Genomic DNA, 22,303 nt, shown 5'->3' on the forward strand with positions numbered 1-22,303 from the left:
AACAGCGAAATTCCGCTGAAGTGTCGGGACATCGATGCTGTCGATGACGTCCTGAATGGCTATTTTCAGCTCAGCAGTAGTTTTGAGGCTATTGCTGTACACATTTTCTTTAATATAGTCCCACAAAAAGGAGTCGCATTGGTTGGTTCAAATGGCTCTGAGCACTATGGGACTCAACATCTTAGGTCATAAGTCCCCTAGAACTTAGAACTACTTAAACCTAACTAACCTAAGGACATCACACACACCCATGCCCGAGGCAGGATTCGAACCTGCGACCGTAGCAGTCCCGCGGTTCCGGACTGCAGCGCCAGAACCGCTAGACCACCGCGGCCGGCGGAGTCGCATTGTTCATTTCCTGCTTTGATGGGGTCGAGCTCCGTCTTACGTGACCTACATCTTGTCGGAATCAGGGTCACTTTGGATGATGGGGATGAAATCATCTTCCAAAACCTTCACGTACCGTTCGGTAGTCACCGTGCCGTCAAGAATATCGCACTGATTATTACGTGACTGGAGACTGCAAACCACACATTCACCCGCTGAGGGTGAAGAGACTTCTCGTTCGCGAAATTCGGATTCTCAGTCGCCCAAATGCGTCAATTTTGCTTGTTGACGAACCCATCCAAATGAAAATTGGCATGGTCGTTAAACTAAACCATACCATGCTCAAAGTAATTCCCACCATGCCCGCGGCCAACCGTGCAGCTCGAACGTCATAACGCAAACGGTTCAGAGGTTATAACGATTTTATTTCATATTGTTCAATAACTCTCACCCTTGTCAATCTGTTTTAGCTGACTAACGAGGATCTGCCCTACAGAAATAATGCATCCATTCATCCGAAAGCTATTGATCGTCTGTTTAACGAGTTTCATAAGTCATTCACTTCACCAATTACAGAGAGAGTAGTCATTATTTTTCTAAATACTCATCTTTCCATGCCAAGTCACGTGCTATACTTAATGGAGTGCTCAGAGACAGTCAAGGCAACGGCCTTGCCGCAGTGACTACACCGGTTCCCGTGAGATCACCGAAGTTAAGCGTTGTCGGGCGTAGTCGGCACTTGGATGGGTGACCATCCGGGCCGCCATGCGCTGTTGCCATTTTCCGGGGTGCACTCAGCCGCGTGATGCCAATTGAGGAGCTGCTCGACCGAATAGTAGCGGCTTCGGTCAAGAATACCATCATAACGACCGGGAGAGCGGTGTGTTGACCACACGCCCCTCCTATCCGCATCCTCCACGGAGGATGGCACGGCGGTCGGATGGTCCCGATAGGCCACTCGTGGCCTGATGACGGAGTGCTTGTCAATATGTTACCTATACAAATGTATTCCCGAAATATTATTACTCTACATTAATTATTTTTGGTGTTACGATTTTTTCCGTTATTTTATGTATACTTTCGACGTTTACGCCACTGAATCCAAGACCACTGACTCATTCTTTCTGTTTTGTAACCAAATCACGCATTTCCTTTCAAGAGCTGTAATTTCTCGTGGATATCGCATGCTAGCACTGGTGTCTGTCCAGAATCGCACGGGGAATAGGAGTGCGTCGAAAAGGAGCTGATCCAACAAATCTGATGATGGGAAATATTACGCTATGGGCTACGTTGATTTGTCTCCATGGAACATGAGGTCGTTACGGAAGGTATTGTTAGTTAAATTATTATTATTATTGCTTTTCGTGGTTGATGTCTCGTACTGGGCATGGCATTTTCCAAAGGCAAGATTCTCCATGTCGAGATATAGGTGTATGTCTACGGCATTACGAGTTGCAGGGTGGTGATTTGTTATGTTGTCGTGAGTCGCATTTTTTACAGGTATCAACCCTTCGAAAAATATACATTACACTGAGATGACAAAAGTCATTGGATAGCGAATGCACGTACATAGATGGCGTTATAATTGCGTCCACAACATATAGAATGGCAGAGCATTGACGGAGCTGTCATTTTTACTCAGGTGATGCATGTAAAAAGGTGTCAGACGTGATTGTGGCTGCACGACGGGAAGTAACAGACTTTGAACGCGGAATTGATGTTGGAGCTGGACGCATGGGACATTCCATTTTGGAAATCGTGAGGGAAGTAAATATTCCGAAATTCACAATGTCGAGAGTGTGCCGAGAATACCAAATTTCAGGCATTACCAGCGACAACGCAGTGGCCGGCGGCCTTCACTTGACGACCGAGAACAGCGGCGTTTGCGTGGAGTTGTCAGTGCTAACAGACAAGCAACTCTGCTTGAAATAACCACAGAAATCAATGTGGACGTACGACGAACGAATCCTTTAGGACAATGATGCGAAACTTGCCATCGAACATTTTTGGGATATAATCGAAGGGGCAGTTGGTGCACAAAATCCTGCACCGGCTACACTTCCACAATTAGGGCCGGCTGTAGAGGCAGCATGGCTCAGTATTTCTGCGGGGTCTTCCAGTGACTTGAGGAGTACATGTCATGTCGAGTTGTTGCACTACTCCGCGTAAAAGGAGATGCAACGCGATATTAGAACGTATCCCATGACTTTTGTCACCTCAATGAATATAAAGGTAGAACTCAGAGCTCACAAACCATATTCTCGTAAGATACTGGAATTGCGTTTTTTCTGCATCGGAAACAAATTTAAATTACCAACTTTCGCATTCTCTGCATAAGGGTTTCACTAAATGCTTAGTACTAGATGCTGTTACATTGTTACCGTTAAGCACCACGTACATACAAGGTGAACCAGAACTCCATCATCAAACTTTCTGTACGGTAGTGTGGACCAAAACAAGAAAAAAAATTGTCCAGTAAACATGTGCTCTGAAATGCCCACCATAAAAGTACTCGCAGCTCCTAAGGTAGACACAGTAGAGCCCGTGTTTACTGGACATTTTTTTCTAGTTCTGGTCCATACTACCGTCTCTGAAAGTTCGTCTGTGCTGTGTTAGTTTACCCACTATATAAACTCCGCGAAACACATTGTGTGTGGCTGGAGGTACATCGTGTACCCAGTCCTTATCCATTCCTGAATGGCACGCTGAAATAACTATATTTGTGAAACATTTCTATAACCTCTCTATTTCACAGTCACTGTTATTTTATGAGGTGGATATCACAGAAATTAATATTAAGCCTTAAATTTCATGGTAATCTGATTCTTCGTATTTTCAAAATAAGTGTATCCGTTAGACTCTAATAAACGAACACGCGAAATAGGATGCAGTGCCTTTGAATCTTCTCTACATTAGCCATTTATTCGATCTGGTAAAGGCCCCAGACTTTCGACTGTCAAGAATCGGTCTAACGATGGGTTTATAAGATGCCTTCTACGCGGATGATGTATTAATTCTTCCTATGACTCTGATGTTACTACTTCCCATGACTAGTTCTATGTAGGCGTTCTACCTAAAATCACTCCAGTCGCATAATTCTAGAATTTTTTTCCCATTTGTGGTGGCTTCCAGTTAATGGATCAATAACGTTATCACACAAGATATATATCACACTCATTCTTCTTATACGCGCTCAAGTCTTGATTTGTGATAGTAAGCGTCGATCGTTATTATTTCCGCCTACGATTCGCTACAATGTTCTGGCGCCGCAACCTGACTGTACAGAACATCATTGTTCGAGAACAGGCAAATGGAAAACCTGGTGCTACCTAACATCTCCTTTGTATGTAATATATAGGATCAACCGCATAGCTCATTTCTGGGGTACAGTCGAAGCTACTTCCATATCTGAAACTTTCTTCCCGGTTTCAATGAAGTACTGAGTTCTGTTTGTTAGGAAGTCTTCCATACAGTTGCATTTGCTGATGTCGAAATTTTTTCGTTTGACAACATCACAAACAGTATCGAATACCTCCGAGAAGTTAAAGACACACAATAAACCCGGACGCTGCTATCTGCTGTCTTCTGGATCTCTCGGACTGAGATAGGAAGCTGAGTTTTACACTTACAAGCCTGCGAAACCCCACACTGAATGTTACAGAGAAGACTTTGATCTCCAAAAAACCAGCGAAAAATTTATTCGATTTTTCGACAGCTGATTGCCAGTGGATACGAGCAGTGCCTTCTAGAACAACTAGGTGCGTCTACTGAGAAGGTTGCTGGAACAGGGATGGGCCGATTGTTTGTAACGTTTTGCCTGACTTAAGTTTTTCCCGCTGTGAGACTCTACGACAGTGTACCTACAAAATCCAAGCTGCAGCACAAAAGCTAATCGACGCGGAAAGACCATTAGTATAGCACGGGCCTTCCCACACTTTACACAGCAAATAGAACAGAACTGGACGAGGGACCTTGGCAAGCACGCTTTGCTAGTTACGAACTTCGCTAGCTGCTCGCCTCGCCAAGCTTCTCGCGTGTTGCTCCACAGCGCACTACGTGTTTCTATCATTGTTCACAAGATAGACATGTGGATCCTCCTTTTACTCAGTAATCGCATGACCGAACAGTATTTCACAAAATATGTTCGTTCCCGGTGTTGGTTATCGAAATGTAACAACTTTACCTGCACTGAGTGTGTGGATACCATAATGATTTTGTGGTTGTCGTCTTGTTTGAAATGGCATGCCTTTGCCTCCCTAACTCACATACGCAATGGATGTTTAAACAGGGAAAGCTATAGTTAAGCATGCGATCTGGATCATAGAGCAATTTGGCATTTGTGACGTACTAAATCACCTTCGGAGATGAAACTAATCAGAAATAATTCGGGGCAACCTGAACCAAGGAGATGTCGAAAGGCGAATTTTTGCATTTGTAGTATAATGCCTACCAGCTGAGCCACACTTGAGAAAGAACAGTTGAACTCTACTATTTGTGAAAAGTTAAACCATGTGCTAAACTAATATTCGGCTCAACGTACCAACCTTCAACAGTTAGATATCTTCTACTTTTCTGCTTAGTAGGTGATGTACTCTGCAAACCAGTTTACCAAATAGGAGTAAGGAGACATCGTTTATCCCACTCAAACCTTTGTCGAATACATTAGGAGACTGCAGTCGTTTCGGAACGGAACGGTGTTCGGTTTCTTCACATACCTTCACATATACAGCGGCGCAATGGTTTTGGAAGACGCTGCTATTCCTCTCACTCACAAGGCACAGCGTCTCTATTCTCTGTTTTCGTGTCAGAGGGATGGCCGTTGCATTTCATGCACGATTTCACGTTGTGAGACTGTCACTGTCTTTCGCAGTTCTGAAGGTGTTCCTCGCCCTATAGCTGCTCCACAAACTGACGTTTTTGAGAGAGATCTTCCTACTTTTGAAACGTGAAATAATTTTTTTCTGTGAGAGTCATCCCGTAAAGCAGGCTAGACGGCAACCTGTGGAAAATCTGACTGCAGAATACAATACTAAGGTAGGCACCACTAATTCGGACCACACTCTTCAGTGCAGGTTGTTGGGCATCTGGTTCCGTAGCATACGATCCTACGTTGACGCAACGACATAGTCAGTTACCATTGCGCTGGGTACGGGATCATCGAGATAGGATCGTGGATAAATGCAAACATGTTGCCTGCCGAATGAATCATACACTACTGGCCATAAAAATTGCTGCACCAAGGAGAAATGCAGATGATAAACGGGTATTCATTGGACAAATATATTATACTAGAACTGACATGTGATAACATTTTCACGCAATTTGGGTGCATAGATCCTGAGAAACCAGTACCCAGAACAACCACCTGTGGCCGTAATAACGGTCTTGATACGCCTGGGCATTGAGTCGAACAGAGCTTGGATGGCGTGTACAGGTACAGCTGCCCATGCAGCTTCAACGCGATACCACAGTTCATCAAGGGTAGTGACTGGGGTATTGTGACGAGCCAGTTGCTCGGCCACCATTGACTAGACCAGGGGCGGGCAAACGTTGCACGCGGCTCATGAGCACACAGCGCTGCACGTGTGCTGGCTCTGAGCACTATGGGACTTAACATCTATGGTCATCAGTCCCCTAGAACTTAGAACTACTTAAACCTAACTAACCTAAGGACATCACACAACACCCAGCCATCACGAGGCAGAGAAAATCCCTGACCCCGCCGGGAATCGAACCCGGGAACCCGGGCGTGGTAAGCGAGAACGCTACCGCACGACCACGAGATGCGGGCTGCACGTGTGCTGCTCGCGTGCAATCGTCGAACGGAGCAGTGGGGACAGCCGGCAGGTTGCCGCGGTGTAGCTCCAGGCTATGCTGCGGACGTTGAAGGGAAGCGACCACTAGTAGTGAATTTCAATAACCGGAAAATGCAGAGTGAATCAAGGAAACGGAGAATTGGAGATTTGCTATCTTTTAAAAAGGAATGGGAGAATCATTTTTTCTCTGTGCAAAAACGTGAAAATTGGAAATGTATAATATGTGACAGTATTCTCGCTGGTCAGCGGAAGTTTAATATTGAACGCCATTATAATAAATTTCAGTATGTTGCCGTTCTTAGTGCAATAAAAGAGGAATTTCTCAAGCGATTTGGGGATATATCTTACTTATGCCAAAGTTTTGAATAGTTCTCGAGACAATCTGCTGTTTCTGTAGATGATATTCATCCCAGTTTGAAAATGGAATTAATAGGTCTACAGCGTAATTCTCGTCTGAGAGACAGGTTCCTTTTGGCAAGACGTGTGATAGATTTTTATCACGACTTTCCACAGCAAGTTTCCTCGTCTCCATCGTGAAGCCGCGAAGATAATGTCAATGTTTGGCTCGACATACGTTTATGAGAGATTTTTTTCTGTTATGAAAATTAATAAGTCTCGGTTAAGAGCAAACATCAGTAATGAAAATTTGCGTAACTGTTTGCGTTTGTCTGTATGTAGAAATTTTGTTCCAGACATTAAACGTATTGTAAACTCCACCTGTGATAATTAAATAAAACGTATCGTAGGTAATAGGTACTCTTTCAAACGATGATTACTTTCAAGCACTCCTACTAACCTTATTCCTTCATTCAATAAAGCAGGCCAGGAAACAAAACGCATTACAGAGGAATAAGCGGAGAGACGGTATGGTGGGGAGGGGAGCGAAGCGGGTGGCCAGCTTGCCCCTGTGTGCACGCAGAACACCTGTTAACTGCACACGTGCATGTGCACCGCACACGTGCAGAATTCCTGCCCGCCACTGGACTAGACGTTTCAAATTGGTGAGAGATCTGGAGAATGTGCAGGCCAGGGCAGCAGTCGAACATTTTCTGTATCCAGAAAGGCCCGTACAGGACCTGCAACATGCGGTTGTGCATTATCCTGCTGAAATGTAGGGCTTCGCAGGGATCGAATGAAGGGTAGAGCCACGGGTCGTAACACAACTGAAATGTAACGTCCACTGTTCAAAGTGCCGTCAATGCGAACAAGAGGTGACCGAGACGTGTAACCAATGGCACCCAATACCATCACGCCGGGTGATACGCCAGTATGGCGATGACGAATACACGCATCCAATGTGCGTTCCCCGCGATGTCGCCAAACACGGATGCGACCATCATGATGCTGTAAACAGATCCTGGATTCATCCGAAAAAATGACGTTTTGCCATTCGTGCACCCAGGTTCGTCGTTGAGTACACCATCGCAGGTGCCCCTGTCGGGGATGCAGCGTCAAGGGTAACCGCAGTCGTGGTCTTCGAGCTGATAGTCCATGATGCTGCAAACGTCGTCGAACTGTTTGTGCAGATGGTTGTTGTCTTGCAAACGTCCCCATCTGTTCACTCAGGGATCGAGACGTGACTGCACGATCCTTTACAGCCATGCGGATAAGATGCCTGTCATCTCGACTGCTAGTCATACGAGGTCGTTGGGATCAAGCATGACGTTCTGTATTACCCTCCCGAACCTACCGATTCCATATTCTGCTAACAGTCATTGGATGCTGACCAACGCGAGCAGCAATGTCGCGATACGATAAACCGCAATCGCGATAGGCTACAATCCGACCTTTCTCAAAGTCGGAAACGTGATGGTACGCATTTCTCCTCCTTACACGAGGCAGCAGAGTAACGTTTCACCAGGCAACGCCGGTCAACTGCTGTTTGTGTATGAGAAATCGGTTGGAAACTTTCCTCATGTCAGCAGGTTGTAGGTGTCGCCACCGGCGCCAACATTGTGTGAATGCTCTGAAACGCTAATCATTTACTTATCACAGCATCTTTCTTGCTGTCGGTTAAATTTCGCGTCTGTAGCACGTCATCTTCGTGGTGTAGCAATTTTAATGGCCAGTAGTGTAATTTATGTTCATCTACTGGGAGGCAAAAACTGGATGTTAGGCCTTATGATAATTTTATTTCGTCCCACTTTCGCTGATTAAACAGAATGTTCAGATAAACCAGGCATAACTAATTTTACGAAGGGTGGCTTGGACTATTGAACATCTTCTAGTTGAATCTGAACTACACCGACAAAATTTGGAAGGTTGTTCACGGTTATTTTCCAAGTACTTTTGTGCAAGCGACCCGTGGTGTCCGATGGCTCGATACAAAGTAATAAAATAATTATATTTGGTTCGGTTTATTACACCAATTCCGTTCCATTCTGCGGAAATACCTTCGCAACTGTGATAGGGCCTGCAATATAGTGTCACCAAAACGTACAACAGTAAATGTAGTAATGCAACAGACTTCAGATGCAAAAGTACTATGACGTGGCTGCCGTCGCCACGGAAACAGCTCAGCGTAGCGTCATTCTGCCGCTCTTCCATTGCATTCAGTGAATTCATATACGAGAGTCATATGGGGTAACTCATCGTCACTTTACGTAACCATACTGCTGTGTATCACTGTTAAAGTACAACTAACGCTACCACGTAAACAAACCAGAGACAGACCCGAGCAATGCAGAATGCGCGCTTGAAGAGTGATGCGCGCGTAATGGTTGTCAAGAGCAAGTACCGTGAGTGAGCGAAAGGAACAATTTGGTTCCATATCAGATAGACAGCGTATACCGTAGACATCTGTACTACTGAGATGATATTTTAAGTAAGATACAGATATAGTGAGTGGGGTAGGACGTCAAACGAAATTCAGTTGCTTTCTAACGAGCCAGTTGATACCAAAACACTCAGAAAATAACCTTGAACAACTCCCGAAATTTTGTTGAGTTGAGTTCTGGTTCAATTCTGTATTTCCCAAACACCTTATGGTGAGGCATAAATACACTACTGCATTTTATTTACGGTCTCCACCATTCGTTCCCTCCTTATGGCCACAAAAGTGAAGATACTAACTAAAGCAGTGAAAAAAAAAATTATTTGTTGGGCCACCTCAGCAGTTGTGGCATCTCAAAACGGGCTAAATCCACGAAGGAAATAGGAGTTGCCTGCCCAAAGGAGACTAACTTGGAGACTTCACTGATTGAAATATGTTCTATGAAACATGTCTGTCTCTCTGCCTGAAGTTGGGTACTAAAAGTCGCAGAAATACGCCATCTGTGTTGTGAAGCGTGACGCGATAACGTTGGTGTGGCGTAACAGCCGGGAGCAGCAGGCGTGACGCCGTAAGTGGCTACACGTGCTTCTGCTGTGCGAGTACTTAGCCTAGCTCTCACATCGAGACTGCCTGGTGTTAGTGATATTTTTATGAAAAATATCTACGTTTATAGTCAGCAAACAACTTTGAACCGGATGGAAGAGGTTATTTCCCTTTGTACCTCTTATTAGGGCGTCTCCCGTTCCAGCCACATATGGAGTGTGGAAAGAATGATTATTTAAACTGTGGTGTCACCGCCAGACACCACACTTGCTAGGTGGTAGCCTTTAAATCGGCCGCGGTCCATTAGTATACGCCGGACCCGCGTGTCGCCACTGTCAGGATTGCAGACCGAGCGCCACCACACGGCAGGTCTAGAGAGACGTACTGGCACTCGCCCCAGTTGTACAGCCGACGTTCATAGCAGTGGTTCACTGACAAATACGCTCTCATTTGCCGAGACGATAGTTAGCATAGCCTTCAGCTACATTTGCTACGACCTAGCAAGGCGCCGTATTCAATTGATAATTAATATTATGAAGCATGTACCGTAACGAGAGATGTTCTACAATTGTGGATTAAAGTTAAGTATTATATCAACTACGTACTTTATTTGCAATTCTCAAGATATTGTCCTGTTCCAAATCAAATAGCTCTGAGCACTATGGGACTCAACTGCTATGGTCATCAGTCCCCTAGAACTTAGAACTACTTAAACCTAACTAACCTAAGGACATTACACACATCCATGCCCGAGGCAGGATTCGAACCTGCGACCGTAGCAGCAGCGCGGCTCCGGACTGGAGCGCCTAGAACCGCACGACCACCGCGGCCGGCGGTCCTGTTCCAGACCTCACGCCAGTCAGCGTGTAATTAAACGCGTGCATTTCGGTCTCCTCTAGAAACAGTGTTGGCTCTTCTGCCAACACTACATAAACGCCTTTTTGCACGCTGTAGTTAATCTAATATTGTCTTCGCGACCCCTACAGCAACAACACGTAGGCTTTAACGGCATAGTTTTGGCACCTATCTTCAAGCAGCTGCTAATTTAGGTCCTTCAGAATCTGCTTGGTGCACTCCCATAGAGCTATTCAAACGGTGGCACTTCATGCTGCCCTTCTTCGTAAAAGTTCTATATCCATTCTTGGTCCTATCTGACACGGGCACCGAGCGAGGTGGCGTAGTGGTTAACACACTGGACTCGCATTCGGGAGGACGACGGTTCAATCCCGTCTCCGGCCATCCTCATTTAGGTTTTCCGTGATTTCCCTAAATCGCTTCAGGCAAATACCGGGATGGTTCCTTTGAAAGGGCACGGCCGATTTCCTTCCACATCCTTCCCTCACCCGAGCTTGCGCTCCGTCTCTAATGACCTCGTTGTCGACGGGACGTTAAACACTAATCTCCTCCTCCTCCTCCTCCTCCTCCTCCTCCTCCTCCTCCTCCTCCTGACACGGGCCTCTCACACTTGAGCAGCATACTAGGATGGGTCGAGCGAGTGTTTCGTAATCAATTTTCTTCGCAGACCGATAGCATTTTCCTAGTTTCTCACCGAAGTCTGCCATCTTCTTTACGTACGACTGAGCCTACGTGATCGTTACATTTTATATCCCTACAAAATGGTAGTTCTAGGGGACCTGACAAAACTGTACCATCTGGTGAGCAAGATGTATGAGACAGGCGAAATACCCTCAGACTTCAAGAAGAAAATAATCATTCCAATTCCAAAGAAAGCAGGTGTTGCCAGATGTGAAAATTACCGAACTATCAGTTTAATAAGTTACGGCTGCAAAATACTAACGCGAATTCTTTACAGACGAATGGAAAAACTGGTAGAAGTCGACCTCGGGGGAGATCAGTTTGGGTTCCGTAGAAATATTGGAACACGCGAGGCGATACTGACTCTACGACTTATCTTAGAAGATAGATTAAGGAAAGGCAAACCTACATTTCTAGCATTTGTAGACTTAGAGAAAGCTTTTGACAATGTTGACTGGAATACTCTCTTTCAAATTCCGAAGGTGGAAGGGATAAAATACAGGGAGCGAAAGGCTATTTACAATTCGTATAGAAACCAGAAGGCAGTTATAAGAGTTGAGGGGCATGAAAGGGAAGCAGTGGTTGGGAAGAGAGTGAGACAGGGTTGTAGCCTATGCCCGGTGTTATTCAATCTGTATACTGAGCAAGCAGTAAAGAAAACAGGTATTAAAATCCATGGAGAAGAAATAAAAACTTAGAGGTACGCCGATGACACGGTAATTCTGTCAGAGACAGCAAAGGACTTGGAAGAGCAGTTGAAGGGAATGGACAGTGTCTTGAAAGGAGGATATAAGATGAACATCAACAAAAGCAAAACGAGGATAACGGAATGTAGTGGAAATAAGTCGGGCGATGCTGAGGGAATTAGATTCGGAAATGAGACACTTAAAGTAGTAGATGAGTTTTGCTATTTGGGGGAGCAAAATAACTTATGATGGTCGAAGTAGAGAGGATATAAAACATAGACTGGCAATGGCAAGGGAAGCGTTCCTGAAGAAGGGAAATTTGTTAACATCGAGTATAGATTTAAGTGTCAGGAAGTCTTTTTTGAAAGTATTTGTATAGAGTGTAGCCATGCATGGAAGTGAAACATGGACGATAAATAGTTTAGACAAGAAGAGAATAGAAGCTTTCGAAATGTGGTGCTACAGAAGAATGTTGAAGATTAGATGGGTAGATCAAATAACTAATGAGGAGGTACTGAATAGAATTGGAGACAAGAGAAATTTGTGGTACAACGTGACTAGAAGAAGGGATCGGTTGGTAAGACATGTTCTGAGGCATCAAGGGATCACCAATTTAGTATTGGAGGGCAGCGTGGAGGGTGAAAATCGTAGAGGGAGACCAAGAGATGAATACACTAAGCAGATTCAGAAGGTAGGTTGCAGTAGGTACTGGGAGATGAAGAAGCTTGCACAGGTTAGAGTAGCATGGAGAGCTGCAGCAAACCAGTCTCTGGACTGAAGACCACAACAACAACAACCACGTCTCACGTTCCAGTCACTTATAGATTGTGGAAATACTGATTATTTAAACACCTTTTTGCACGCTGTAATTAATCTAATATTTTCTTCACGATCCCTACAACAACAATACGTAGAGTGTTGCAATATATGTCGTGGTTCCTCACTTGTCACTCAGTTTTGAAACTTTGTAAGTAGGCTTTAACGGCATAGTTTTGGCACCTATCTTCAAGCTGCTGCCAGTTTAGGTCCTTTATAATCTGCTTGGTGCACTCCCATGGAGCTATTCAAACGGTGGCACTTCATGTTACCCTTCTTCGTAAAAGTTCTATATCCATTCTTGGTCCTATCTGACACGGGCCTCTCACACTTGAGTAGCATACTAGGATGGGTCGAGCGAGTGTTTTTTAATCAATGTCCTTCGTAGACCGATAGCATTTTCCTAGATTCTCACCGAAGTCTACCACCTTCTTTACGTACAACTGAGTCTACGTGATCGTTATGGTTCAAATGGCTCTGAGCGCAATGGGACTTAACATCTATGGTCATCAGTCCGCTAGAACTTAGAACTACTTAAACCTAACTAACCTAAGGACATCACAGAACACCCAGTCATCACGAGGCAGAGAAAATCCCTAACCCCGTCGGGAACGTGATTGTTATATTTTATATCCCCACAAAATGGCACACCAAGGTATTTGTATTAGTTGACTGTTTCCACTGTGACTCACTGACACCTTTGTCATAGGATACTAGGTATTTTTCATTTTTTTTGATGGGCACAGTAAAGTTAGTTACTAATATTTGCATCACATTGATCTAACTGAATGTTTGTGCAATTTTTTTTCAAACAGTACTTCATTACGGATAACTGCATCTTCAGCAGAAAGTATGTCTGCTAGACCATTAATATGCAGCATGAACCGTATCAGTCCCAATACACTTCCCTAGGTCACACCTGAAGTTTCTTCTACATCTGTCGTCGAATCCAAGATAACATACTAAATTGTCCCTGGCAAGAAATCTTCAATCCATCCTTAAATTTCGCTTGATACCCCTTACGATGTATTTTCGATATTAAGAGTAGGTGTAGTGCTGAGTCGAAAGATTCGGAAATGATGCTCCAGTAAGCCAGCTGTGTTGTGTGTCCAACGACAAAGCCCACTGTGGCCCCATTCACAACGACAGTAACCGCGTGTTTATAACTGAGTGTGTGAGAGAGAGAGAGCAATATAGCCCGCGTACTGTCCTATGGCCGTAAGACCACTAACACGCGCTGCTAGATAAATAAATGCTCACAGATGTAACGGGCGGATTGCTGCAGTAACCCGAGCGAGGCGGTACAGTGACAAAAGCGCTAAACTAGCATTCGAGACGAGCGGGTTGAAATCTCCGGCTGGCTGCCCAGATGTGTGTGTCCATAATTTCCGCAAATCGCTTAAGGCGAATGTGTGGGTAGTTCCATCTATGTCCAATCTGAGCTTACATTCCGTAATTGATTTGTCTGTGATCTCAAAGAACACGGTACCGTGGCTGGCGTGCTACAGCTTTTTCGTTGGAAAACGCTATATAATACATTCACAGAACATCACCAAAGGTTCTTGTTCCATTAAATAATAGCAGTACAAAAAGATTTTTGCGACGCAAAGGCATGTATACGCATGTCAATCACTTACGTAACCGGAGTGCAGTTTACTGTTCCCGAGATGGTGTTAGCCAATTCTGAGTTCAAACGGGAACCCGAAAAAAGCTGTGCCTCTGTGGATTATTTTAAGTTATTTGTTCTATATGCCCGATTCCTAGAGACTGTCTGAAGTTCCCATTTGAGAATCATGTAGGGTTATCAGCAATAAACGGATGTCGCAGACTTCGTGGTTGACCAGTTGGTACAGTTGTTTGGCAATACTCCATACTCTATCGCTTCGCCCGCTCTGAATCACTAATATAGGGTGATTATGATTGAATTTCCAGGTTCTAAACGTTGTAGGAAAAGAACCACTGCTCACAATGACGTCAAATTCGAACAGAATATTATCGAAGGAGAGGTAAATGTTATGGAAACACAAAAAAACTAACGAAAATTTTTTACAGTAGATGTCGATATAAACGTCGCAACGTAAATGGGCTCGACTTCAAATGACGTATAATCACAATACGATCTCTGTCGTGAGAGTTGCCCAATAAACCAACCGTACTGTGCGATGTGCATGACCTCACAAGTTCCGCATTGAACAGTTCTGGTACTACTAATTCTGTATGCCCATCCATCACGGCCAGGTCGTACCACATCGGTTGTGGAAAAATAGGTTTTTAATTTTCCTGATTCAGAAAAACCGCACGATAACTTACAATGACAACGATTTTTAATTCTCTTGAGTCTGGCTCAAGACATTTTCAATATCCTACCGTCCGGTTTTCGTCACAAGTCGAAATCGAGAAACGGCATTTCCTACAACACATCGGAGTGCTTCGGGGGTCACGTTCAGAAAGCACTGCGCAATCGAAGCAGTACACACAGCATATTTCAGATGACCCCACAGCCAGACGTCACACTGATTAAGAACAGGTGACAGGGACGGCCAGGCTGTACTGAAATGATGGCTGATAATTCCAGAATTTCCAAAATGTGTATGCGGCAGCTACTTCGGTGGTTGTGCAATATGCGAAGGAGCGCCATCGTGCATAAAAATGATCCATGCTGTTGAATGGTCGGGGTGACGTTGTTGCGCAAATGAATTTCATAGCGTTCACCGGTGATGGTACAGGTAATAGGTCCTGGAGGACTCATCTCTTCGAAAAGACATGGCCCTACGTATACGATGCCATGAAACCGCACCACACAGTTACCTTTAACAATGGATTTTTCGTTGCCCGTATTCTGCAATTTTATATATTGACATGTCCTGGGAAAGGACTTTGTCTGTACACAGGTCAGCACGAAGGAGCTCCTAAATGTGGGTAATTTTGTGTGGATAGAAATGCAGGATGTTTCGTAGAGTGCACCGTGCTCACAGATATCAAACTGCATGCATGCATGCACTCCACCGCTATACCCGTCCTGCATATCTTCTACTGACGTCGAATCAATTGTTTTCCTGCGTCTGCCACACTGCACTTGAAACAAACCTGTTTTTTCGAATTTCGTAATTATTTTCTCCAGACTTTTGGCAGACATCGGACCAATGATTTTGTTTTTCATGCCCCTGAGTGTCCGGTACTCCTGCAGAGCTACAGGCGCGCAGTCACTGTTCTTGCAAAACACCTTAGCGATCCTACTTGAGACAGTTATGGCGAGCGTCTCAGAACATAAACTGAGGAACACACCATAAGTCTTTTATTTTACATGTTCTGCCGCTTAAACGCCATCTAGTGGTAAAGTTTTTATTTTTAATTTCTTTATTTTATTTTGTTTTATTTATTTTTTTTTGTCTTTCCATAATGTTTCCAGTCAGCAGTAGTACGTCTTCTTCAACGTTTTGAAATTGTAGCTGTAATTATAATCACCCCTCTATATTTAAACGCATGTTGACCTAACCATACTTTTACTTCGATTCTTGGTTATTTTTCAAACTTTCTGGCACGTTAAAATTGCGTGCAGGATCTGGACTCTAGTCCGAATCCTTGTGTTTCGTGAGTATTTCTCTATGAAAAAGAAATGAATAGTTGAAAACCTATGTTCGTTCACAAATAATCCTCGGTCTATTCCTATCGCGTACAAAATTTAATCCCATAAGAAATAACCTCTAAGACAAAAAAAAAGGACGCCCCATGAAGGAATTACGTAAATGGGACGGAAATCTGTAGAGCTGACGTTCTCGTACAGACAAACAAATGATAACAACTTCAGGAAAATCACATGATTTATTCACGAGAAAGAGCCTCATAAATTGAGCAATTCAGTAACAGTGTGGTCACCTCTGGTCGTTATGAAAGCTGTTATTCGGCTTGGAATTGATTGACAGAGTTGTTGGACGTCATTCTTAGAGATATAGTACAAAGTTCTGGCCAATTGGCGCGTTATATCATCAAAATCCCGATGGGGTAGGATGGTCCTACCCATAACGCTCCGAAAATTTTCAATTGGGGGGAGATTCGGTTATCTTGCTGGCCAAGGTAGGGTTTGGGATGCACTAAGAGGAGCAGTAGAAAGAAACTCTCACTGTAAATGAGCAGGCATTACCTTTCTGAAATGGCTTGCCATGAAGGGCTACAAGGCGAGGTGCAGAATATGGTCATCGAGGCTCAATTCGAAGCGCAACTCATCACTGAAGACAGTCCTATTCCAGTCAATGAGATTCCTGGCCGAACAGTCATATAATAACAAGTTTTTTTGACAGATGTTTTTCCAAATCTCCGTGGAATGATAATATATTAGTTTTCTGTACGTCAACACGATGCACTTGCTATTTCCCAAGAGATTTATAGCTTCAGTAGTTTTCTGGCAGTTCCAAAACATTTGTTCAGTTCTATCGGTGCGGCCAGCACGGATAAAGCATCATGGAAGAATTTGTTACGGATATTGAAGATAGACGGAAAACGTCTTGTGATGGCTGACTGATAAATCTGTCCCACAGGACATCTCCACTTCCCTCCCCCCGCCCTCCCTCCTTTCCCCGAACGATATCTGCTTCATCATACTCTGCCTGGAGCGTCATTGAATCGCAATACCGGAGAGGCATTTGTCTAGCACATGACCTTCAGCATCCGCGTTGGTTTATGACATTGGGCAGAAACCATAACGACCACTATTCCTGAGTTGGGCACGCGAGGCCAAGAGGAAATTGCTTGAACCATCCACTGAGGGAAACTCCTAGGGTCTATTGAAAATTTTCCTTGAATCAAACAGCGTCTGGGCAAAACAACTGTGGCCGAGCGGTTCTAGGCGCTTCAGTCCGGAACCGTGCTGCTGCTACGGTCGCAGGTTCGAATCCTGCATCGGGCATGGATGTGTGTGGTGTCCTTAGGTTAATTAGGTTTAAGTAGTTCTAGGTCTAGGGGACTGATAACCTCAGATGTTAAGTCCCATAGTGCTTCGAGCCATTTGAACCATTTTTTGACGAAACAAAATTTTCTTAGCTACACGCATTTCCTCCACTGAGGCAAAGGCACACCTGACATTAAGACTGACGGATAGCTTATGATTAAAGATTAAAGTGCAGCTATGTTAATAAAGGATAGATAAATATGAAGTTCTCAACTACTGGCATAAGTCTCTACTTGAAAAGAAATGAACAGTGGCTTTTCATCACTTGCGCTGATGTAGAGAATTTCAATAAAATGTCACCATCTGAGTACCGAAACCGAATTTTGATGAATATCTCCTACGGTTACAAGCACTGATAATAATGCTGACAGTATTGTATGCTGTTTCGCGCCCTAGACACTTAATAATCTCGCTATGTAACCATGTAACGTGCTGCCTGCTGCAAAGCTTAATAGTGATTACTACTGGAAACTGATGAAAGAACCACATTCTGTGGAAATACTTATTTCTAATGTACAATTGAAAGCAATCAAATGCGATCTTATCAGTCACATTGGCGACTAACCGTATACTGTTGGTACAGACAACTCCCTACTGTTTTCAGAGCTCTCCGACTTCACCATTTGCCCTCTTCTCTGGTCGTCCAGTTCTTTGGCAAGATGGTCCACATGCAGAATATGACCAAAAATGTTCTGACACTTATTAGTGGATATAAGTATGGGTGTTTCCCCTCTTTAGCTTTATAACAGCTTCAACTCTGCCGGGGACACTTTCCATGATGTGTGTGAATGTCTGTGGAGGAATGGCAACCCATTCGAGAGCCGAAACCAAAGACGGTAATGATTTAAACGCTGTGATCTAGAGTGAAGTCAATGTTGTGACTCGCCCAGATGTGTTGTATTGGTTTCAAGGCGGCACTCGTGCTGCCCAGACCGTTTTAGGAAAGTTATTGTCCACAAACTGTTGTCTCACACATTCTGCTTTACGATATGCTGACACATTGTCATCGTCTCCGAAATGTTCCTCTACTGTAGGCAGCACACAACGATTTAAAGGCGTTCATAACCTTCCGCATTTAGCGATTTCTTAAGTGCAATAAGGGGTCCACACCGAAACTACCAAAAACATCCCCTAACGGTAACACCACCTCCTACGTACTCCACTGTTGGCACTACAAATGCTGACAGCTAACGTTATCCAGGAATTCACCAAACCGAAACCTTTCCACCGAATTGCCGCAGGGTACAGTTTGATACAGCAATCCAAATCACTCGTGTCCAGTCGCCCAGTGAGCAGTGGCGTCGTCGCTCTTTACACCACCTCAAGCGCCGCCCAGCAATGACTACAGACATATGTGGCTTATGAGGGACTCCTCGACCACTTTGCCCCATTCTTTCGAACTGCATGCACACAGTCATTGTACTGGCTTGACTGGTGTTATCACTTTGGAACTAATAAATAATAATGCCGTGTGACGGTCGGGTAGACCGCTCGCCTGGTGCAAGTCTTTCGATTTGACGCCGGCGACTTGCGCGTTGATGGGGATGAAATGATGATGATTAGGACAACACAACACCCAGTCCCTGAGCGGAGAAAATCTCCGACCCAGCCGGGAATCGAACCCGGGTCCTTAGGATTGACAGTCTGTCGCGCTGACCTGTCAGCTATCGGGGGCGGACAGTTTAGAACTCACAAGTGGTCTCTTCTGCTGGTTCCATAAGATTTTTTTGCAGCCACCTCTGCAATGCTCTATGTTCCCCAACCGTCAGTACGTGAGGTATGTCTCGTCTTGGTATAGACGTAGTTGTTCCTTCGCGTTTCCACTTCACAATCACATAACCAACAGTCGATTTGGGCAGCTTTAGAAGGATACAAATGATGCTGATGGATTTATTACATCCAATGACTAGTTCACGTTCAGAGTCACTAAACTCTCCTGTCCGAGCCATCCTACCATTAGTACTTCCCTACGTACAATGCTAATTTCCCCCCCTCCTTTTATACTGTTGGGTCTGCCTTTCGTGACATATAATGGTCAATTCTGCATAACAGAGAGGCACCCGATTACTTTTGATCAGAGAGTGTACATATTCCGCAAGACAACGTGCAGTACAACCTGTTCACATTATTGGTCATTACCATTTATAAACAGTATCCGACAAAAGGAGAAAGAGACTTCTCGCTTTACTAAGGATCTACTTGCCATAATATATTGATGGCAGACTATTTATGGGCATGGAACTGCGTCTTGCAGTCGCAACAATTTTCATAAAAGTCGATGAATCACGTAGGAGTGGGCGAGCAATTTACTGCAGACTGATTTCTACTCTCCGCTTCTGAACAGTAAATCTATCTAATACGGGAGTGTGTGAACTCAGTACGTTCCCAAGTTGAAGGCGAGAACCATTATTAAACATATTTGGTAACTACTCAAACTTACAGCATCAGTCACGTTTATTTTGTCAGAAGACGTACACATATTTTAGCGTAGTTTAAGGAAATGTTGATCCACAGCCAGTGAGGTCAGTGAGTTGTACGGAACTATGCACGAAGCATCGACACAGTTGGAAGGCAGACACCAGCAGTTACTAAAACGTCACGCCATCTCCAGAAGTGATGCAATGTAATGGAAAGCCATTGCTCGTTTTTCTCGTGAAGACCTGTGCCAGTCGTTGAGTACGTCATTATGTTCATCTATCCTTTCTTAACGTAGCTGTAATGTCATCTTTAGGCATAAGCTAGCCGACAGTCTTTCATGGCAGGTGTGTATTGGTCTAAATAGAGGAAATGTGAATAGTTAAGAAAGTTTTGTTCTCATTGTCCAAACTTTGTTCGATTCAAGGAACTTTTTCAGCACACCCTAGGATTTTCCTTCTTGAGGTAACTGGAGCAATGTTCTCCAGGCCTCGTTTGCTCAATTTGGGAACAGTGGTTACTCTGGTTCTACACACTGTTGTTAACCGTCGCGGATGTTGAAGGTCACTTGCTAGCCAAACGCCTCCCGGTTATTGCTATTCAATGACGCCCGACACCAAAGGCGTGTAACACTGTAGCGACAAATATCATACCTGTCATGTAGAAATCACTGAGAGTCAAAGTGCATGATCAGTTGCTACCTTTTTTTCTCCTTTGCAAAAATTTTCAGGGTAGCTAAATGAAATGTAGCATAACCACTGAAGAGAGCACAGAGACTTCGGTGAGTAAAGTGAAGATAAATTAATAGTGCCTTTCATAAGGCGGAATTTTCCATATAAATTATTTGTACTCTGTTCGTTATCTTGACATTTGAATACCCGCAAGGCAGTTTAAAGAAAAATTTGAAACCGAATTCTTTCATGCCCCGGCACATTCTTCATGGTATGGTCTGTACTCACCGTCTTGAACCAATATGCAACAGGTTCTCACAACTGCTGTTCACAGCACATGCTTGGTAACCTCTCATTTTTACTGTGGGCTTCGAGGCTCCTACTGTGCAGGTTTTAGCTGACTAACGAGGATCTGCCCTACAGAAATAATGCATCCATTCATCCGAAAGCTATTGATCGTCTGTTTAACGAGTTTCATAAGTCATTCACTTCACCAATTACAGAGAGAGTAGTCATTATTTTTCTAAATACTCACCTTTCTATGCCAAGTCACGTGCTATAATTAATGGAGTGCTCAGAGACAGTCAAGGCAACGGCCTTGCCGCTGTGGATACACCGGTTCCCGTGAGATCACCGAAGTTAAGCGCTGTCGGGCGTGGCCGGCACTTGGATGGGTGACCATCCGGGCCGTCATGCGCTGTTGCAATTTTTCGGGGTGCACTCAGCCTTGTGATGCCAATTGAGGAGCTACTCGACCGAATAGCAGCGGCTCCGGTCAAAGAAAGCCATCATAACGACTGGGAGAGCGGTGTGCTGACCCCACACCCCTCCAATCCGCATCCTCTGCTGAGGATGACACGGCGGTCGGAAGGTCCCGATGGGCCACTTGTGGCCTGAAGACGGAGTGCTTTTCAGAGATAGTCATAGCAAGTTAATAGACTGACTGGAGGAAATGACTTTCCTCTTATGCTTATAAACATATCTGGTTGACAGGATTAACTCTGCATTACATCACAGAGGCGTTTCCCACTAAAACACTCTTTAGTGCTCACCGTTGAGCTCCCCCCCCCCCCCCCTCGATCCTCCCTCCTCCCACGTCCACCCTCAGAACTTCTCTTCCAGCTGGCTTTGACACCTTCTTTCTATGTTTTGTTTTTAGATGCTGTTAGCCGCTCTTTTTCTGCCGCACTCTATTTTCCGTTCTAGGGGTAGCACTCCGATTAACTGTATTTTGATTATAACAGATCGGGAGTGAAACGACTGTGAACGACCTCCGCTGTATGCGGAGCCGCGGGGACACTCGCCTGACCACATCCACCTACTGACGTAATTATGTCTCTGGCCTTATGCCATTATTGCCCATACAACTGATGTCCATTACTTTTAGCCTTCTCACTTTTACTATTACGAATCTCCCGGCCAGAAGGCATTCCTTACTCTGTAAGTGCGTTCACCCTTAATGAGGTTGACTGGAACTCGGATGAGGGTGGTTTTCTCTCGCGACAGACGAGCCCTGGGAGACCCCTAGTCTGCTCAGAATTACGCACCAGTTCCGATCGTATACTTGTACTTCCCCGAAATTATTTCTCTGATCTGGCATCAACACTGGTTTCAGTGTTCCGATTTTACCGCTCCTACGTACTTCCATAATTTGATCAAATTTATGGCGGGTTTTCCTAAGAGCAGATGAAATATATCTTGACCGAGGGACTAATGATACCGTTGTTTAGCCCCCAGCCGACTGGAAAAAAGTGAGGGTGACTCCTGTGTAAAAG

General features: G+C 44.5%; 1 protein-coding gene and 2 pseudogenes across 1 annotated transcript in view; all 3 read left to right on the top strand.

Annotated features, from left to right (window-relative positions):
* Positions 1–22,303, top strand: part of LOC126248187 (excitatory amino acid transporter 1) — a 286,678-nt gene that overhangs the window by 30,837 nt on the left and 233,538 nt on the right. The gene's annotated exons all lie outside the window — the stretch shown is intronic.
* LOC126250402 (5S ribosomal RNA) lies at positions 989–1,106 on the top strand (annotated as a pseudogene).
* Positions 21,117–21,234, top strand: LOC126250535 (5S ribosomal RNA; annotated as a pseudogene).

The sequence above is a fragment of the Schistocerca nitens genome, chromosome 3 (assembly GCF_023898315.1).
Source record: "Schistocerca nitens isolate TAMUIC-IGC-003100 chromosome 3, iqSchNite1.1, whole genome shotgun sequence".
NCBI lineage: Eukaryota > Metazoa > Arthropoda > Insecta > Orthoptera > Acrididae > Schistocerca > Schistocerca nitens.